Source organism: Crinia signifera, chromosome 11 (genome assembly GCF_055691185.1).
Source record: "Crinia signifera chromosome 11, ASM5569118v1, whole genome shotgun sequence".
NCBI lineage: Eukaryota > Metazoa > Chordata > Amphibia > Anura > Myobatrachidae > Crinia > Crinia signifera.
In genome coordinates, this window is record NC_139227.1 from 91,054,246 (window position 1) to 91,060,450 (window position 6,205).

Genomic DNA, 6,205 nt, shown 5'->3' on the forward strand with positions numbered 1-6,205 from the left:
AATCCATCCATATTTTTAAGGGGAAACAACTCGCTTTTATGGAGGTACAGACCACCCAACTAGAAACGGTGAAGGGGTATGTGCGGAACATAGCTCTGCAAATGAGAAGAATTTCGCAAAGTGTGCGGGCTAATGACACAAATTTGTCTTGTCTTTACATTAGACACACGCTTAGCAGAAATTGGCCAAGCCATTCAGGGTCAAACTACTAGTTTTAGAGGTCTAAATACCAACATGGTTGAACAGACCCAAGCAATTAATGGGCAAACAACTGCGTTGATGTCCCTACAAACGCAAATCAGCCTCAGTGCTAATACTTTGTTAGGTCAGCACCAAACCACATCTACCCAAAGCGGTAGTGTCTCCTCCACACCCATGAGTGGGTCCCCCACTACTCCCCCACGGCGTAGTGTCCGTACTAGGGGTGGTGGTGCCACTACTGGTAAGGGTGCTAATTCCCGGGGCAGCATTTAAACATGAATAATCTTCTTTGCATTTACATGTGTATCATGTTTATTATTTTTTGCATTCACTGTTGCAGTGATTCTTCCTGCAAATATTTCATATGCTATGGCCTATGGCCAAATGTTTCTGCAAGTAAAAATTATTTGCATCCAGCAAACTTGTTGTCATTTTTTCCAAATGATTACCCACACTGTTCCATTATGTATTGTCAACTAGTGACTTATTAGTAATGGGAATTTAAGGAAATAGTCACATTTGAAGGGGATAAGCATTGGGAATTGCATACTGTATGTAGCCACCACTTTTTTTTGCACCATTTCAAGCACCTGAGATTAATGATCCATGTCACCTCCATCCATGAAGCCTATGTTCATTTGTAGTTGCCAACATTTGCACACACTAAAAACTACAGTACTTACTTGACAATGTTATAGGTGTTATCATGTTGCCAGCCATAAAGTATGCTGTGGTGGGGTAGCTTGCAGGGGTTGGCCATTATTGTTGGTCTGCTTCTGGGCAATTAACATGGACAGGAAAAAATGTAATGTTACCAATGTATGTGTGTTACAGGTTCCCCATTACTATTCATTGTACACACACAAATTACCTGTGAAATGCTGCCGGATCATCCGTGTACGAACCACATCCCCCCTCCGTGTACCTCGTACTACAACATCAGTAGTATGAGCTTCCTGCACGACTGCTGCAGGGGCCACATCAACATAATTTGATTGACCCAAAGCTATGTTATGCAGCATGCAGCAAGCCCAGGGTTGCCGACTTTCAAAAAAATCCTCTCCGGGAGAAGCCAGGAGAGGAATCTTGCATTACGCGTTTTGGGGGCGGAGCTTAACTGTGACGTCATTAAGCCCCGCCCCCATTACAGCAAATAGCCGAAATAACTGATATCCATGGAGGGGGCGGGGCTAAAACGACACGATTGTGCCGTTTTAGCTCCGCCCCCTCCCCTGAGACCCGCGGATTGCGGCATATAAATGCCGCCATCGGGGGGCTCAGTGGGGGTCCCCCTGATTCCGGGAGGGTTGCCCACCCTTCCGGGGGCCGGGAGGAAGGACCCGATTTTCGGGAGACTCCCGCAAATTCCGGGAGGGTCGGCAACCCTGAGCAAGCCTGGACAACCAAAACCACTTTGGCAGGGTGGTATAGCAGTGTACCTGCTGACCTGTCCAAACACCGAAATCGGCTTTTCAGCACCCCAAAGGTGCGTTCCACTACATTGCGGGTAGCAATATGTGCAGCATTGTAGCGGTGCTGTGCAGGGCTTTGTGGGTTCCGCAGAGGTGTCATGAGCCACGAATGACACCCATATCCTGAGTCACCTAACATGTAAAGGGATTTGTGTGGTCACATATCATGTGGGTAATTGGTACATAATAGTAGCAGCCTATACTACATTGTTTGGGCTGGTATAAACAATTTCAACAGAAATGACTCTTGATTAGAAGGTCCCACACATGGATGTTAAAGGTAAAGACATAGGTAAGCAAACATCATGTAAACAGTGGTAAGTGACTTACCAAGTAGCCAGCCCTCTGGCATGGTGTTGTTGTGGAAACGGTCCCAGAGAGCTGAGTGCCGCAGGATATAGGCATCAAGGCAGTTCCCGGGGTAGCCTGCAACCACACTGAGAATTCTGAGGTTGGCATCGCAGACCACCTGCACATTGAGGGAATGTCTGCCCCTGCGATTGACATAGACATGCTCCCTCACGTGCGGGGCCCGAATCCCAATGTGGGTGCAGTCTATGGCTCCCAGCACATTTGGAAATGCTGAGAGCCGATAGAATTCCACCTTCAGGTCCTGCCACTCGGACTCACAACGTGGGAATGTGATATATGTGCGCCACAGCTTCTTTAATGCATTTAACACTTGAGAAAAATGTTTAGAGAAAGTGGCTTGTGACACCCCCAAGGCCCATGAGCTCACAGACTGAGTGGAGCCTGTGGCAAACAAGTGGAGGGCGCACATTAATTTCTGCAGCCCAGCCACTGCATAGTTGGCCCCCCCACAAGGGTCCAAATCATCTCTCACCTGCTCATATAAGTTCAACAGGTTCTGTCGGTTCAACCTAAACATGTCCACCACCTGTTGATCAGAGAGGGAGTCCAGGTACACCCTAGCACGGTACCGACGAGAAGCACGGAGTGGTCGGGGTACCTGGATCTGGTGGGCAGCAGCAGCATCCCTCCTGCGTAGCTCCTCCAAACGCCCCAGCTCACACACTAGCACCTCCAGTCCACTGTGCAAAATGTCCATCTCAAACAGCCTCACAGGTGTCCATAATCATGTGGGAGTATATGTCGTGGAGTTAGTAAGTGGTATGTGGATCACCTGTGAGAGATTTCACCGTTTCTACGCTCAAACGGTGGCGATTTTTTGCAAACCGCCACCCTGGACTTGGTCTGTTTTATATTTGGGCAGAAATCGCACTTTGCTGTCGATTTCCAAATGCGGCAGACACTAAATTAGCGATTTGTATCTTTTTCAATGGGAAAACATCTGGATGCGATGTTGTAAATCGGCACTTCAGAAAGTGCGAATTAGCGGCAAAAAGTGTGATTTATGCCGCAAATCGCCACCCATTAAGTAGTCGATTTGGGAAAAAAAAAAAACGGCCGTTTTTGCGATATAAATCGCCAAAAACCCAACAACGATCTATAATAAATGTCACCCTGAGGCTCCTTGAGTACCTGTTGTTTTTGCTACTGCTGTTGCTATCTTTCACCATATTCAATTGTGATTATATGCTAAAATGGGCAGAAGCTAACCTGAACACCCACTGCTATTGCATCATTTCCATCGAACTGCATATAACTGCTGATACTATCATCCCAAATCTGAACCTGTATGTGTGCCTCTGAAGATGCACAGGCTGGGCTGCTATCCCCATGATGCAGATTGCTTCAGTAGCAAATACCATTGCAACTTACCAGGAGAGGACAGCCAGCTAGTGAGGGACACTCAGAAAACAACAGGTTTCCACCCCAAACACCATCTTCCTGTCACTTAAACTGCTGCTACATTCCGTTAATGATACATTCACAATTGTATTCACTATTTCAACTTACGCACGTGCAATGCGAATGGTACACATGCGCTGTCATTCACTAATTGCACGATTAGTAAATTCTCTAATTAGTGATCCATGCTAAATTAGGCCCAATAGCCGCAATGTCCCTCTGCGGCTGCAGCCTGAGTAAATCTAACCTTACTTAAGCTTTCAGTTGCAGCCCGGCTTGCCAACGAAACTCCTGGAAAAAACGGAGGTGACACGTCCCCGTTTACAGAAATGCTGGCTGCCACCAACCCTGCAGTCACTCAGGTATAGTAGTTCGTGATCGTAGGACCTGTCCTGCGCAGTGCAGAATGGGTTCTGCACATGCGCAGAATCTAACAATAGGGCCTAATTCAGGTTCACATGCAGCGCTGCATGTGATTTTAAGCTCGCCCACTGCTCGCACTGCCGCCCGCCGCCTTCGCACAGTGAATTCACCCACACGGCTGCGAATGGATGTTTTGCATATATACACATACACTGCTCAAAAAAATAAAGGGGACACAAACATAACACATCCTAGATCTGAATGAATGAAATATTCGTATTAAATACTTTGTTCTTTATAGTTGAATGTGCTGACAACAAAATCACACAAAAATTATCAATGGAAATCAAATTCATTAACCCATGGAGGTCTGGATTTGGAGTCACACTCAAAATTAAAGTGGAAAAACACACTACAGGCTGATTAAACTTTGATGTAATGTCCTTAAAACAAGTCAAAATGAGGCTCAGTAGTGTGTGTGGCCTCCACGTGCCTGTATGACCTCCCTACAGTGCCTGGGCATGCTCCTGATGAGGTGGCAGATGGTCTCCTGAGGGATCTCCTCCCAGACCTGGACTAAAGCATCCACCAAATCCTGGACAGTCTGTGGTACAAAGTGGCATTGGTGGATAGAGCGAGACATGATCTCCCATATGTGCTCAATTGGATTCAGGTCTGGGTAATGGGTGGGCCAGTCCATAGCATCAATGCCTTCGTCTTGCAGGATCTGCTGACACACTCCAGCCACATGAGGTCTAGCATTGTCTTTCATTAGGAGAAACCTAGGGCCAACCGCACATCATATGGTCTCACAATGGGTCTGCGGATCTCATCTTGGTACCTAATGGCAGTCAGGCTACCTCTGGCAAGCACATGGAGGGCTGTGCAGCCCCCCAAAAAATGCCACCCCACACCATTACTGACCCACTGCCAAACAGGTCAAGCTGGAGGATGTTGCAGGCAGCAGAACGTTCTCCTTGGTGTCTGCAAGTCTGTCACATGTGCTCAGTGTGAACCTGCTTTCATCTGTGAAGAGCACAGGGCACCAGTGGTGAATTTGCCAATCTTGGTGTTCTCTAGCAAATGCCAAACGTCCTGCACGGTGTTGGGCTGTAAGCACAACCTCCACCTGTGGACGTCGGGCCCTCATACCACCCTCACGGAGTCTGTTTCTGACAGTTTGAGTAGACACATGCACATTTGTGGCCTGCTGGAGGTCATTTTGCAGGGCTCTGGCAGTGCTCCTCCTGTTCTTCCTTGCACAAAGGCGGAGGTAGCGTTGCTGCTGCTGGGTTGTTGCCCTCCTACGGCCTCCTCCACGTCTCCTGATGTACTGGCCTGTCTCCTGGTAGCGCCTCCATGCTCTGGACACTACGCTGACAGACACAGCAAACCTTCTTGCTACAGCTCACATTGATGTGCCATCCTGGATGAGCTGCACTACCTGAGCCACTTGTGTGGGTTATAGACTCCGTCTCATGCTACCACTAGAGTGAAAGCACCGCCAGCTTTCAAAAGTGACCAAAACATGAGCCAGAAAGCAAAGGAGCTGAGAAGTGGTCTGTGGTCACCACTGCATAACACCTCCTTTATTGGGGGGGGGTCTTGCTAATTGCCTATAATTTCCACCTGTTGTCTACTTTTGCATTAGCACAACTAATTGCAAAATTTATTGTCAATCAGTGTTGCTTCCAAAGTGGACAGTTTGATTTCACAGAAGTGTGAATTATACCCCTTTCACATTGCACTTTTAAAACGGTATATTGCCGTTTTTTTCCCATTTTAAAACTTTAAAGGCTGCAATGTGAAAGTGCCAAAGTTGATTTACCGGTTAAAGATAACCGGTATTTCAACACGGTTAAAAAGCAGAGTCCTACACGTTTTAAAGCCGTTTTTTAGGCAGTGTGAATGGCTCTATTTCAATGGCTTGAAACGTGTCCCTTGGGGGTTAAACGGGTTGAATTTTGAATGGTATTAAATGATTTTTAAAACGGTTTTCACCTGCAATGTGAAAGGTCTCAAGGCTCAGACCCGTTTTAAAGTCCCATTTAAGAATACCGTGTCATTACCCATTTCTGCAATGTGAAAGCAGTATTACTAGGAGTTACATTGTGTTTATTTTTTTGAGCAGTGTATGTATGTATATGTATATATATATATATATATATATATATATACACACACAGTACTATTTTTCTGTAAAAATAGGTCCAGGAACTCCAGGTCTGGGGGCAGATCAATTAAATGATAAATAATATATATAATAAAGAGAGGGAGGGAGAGATAGATGTATATATTGTATATAGAAACAAAGGTACTCACAGGTGACTTTAAAATAAAACTTATCTTATAGAAAGTACATTTTTAGTTCCTGATGATGTCATATTTAATTAGAG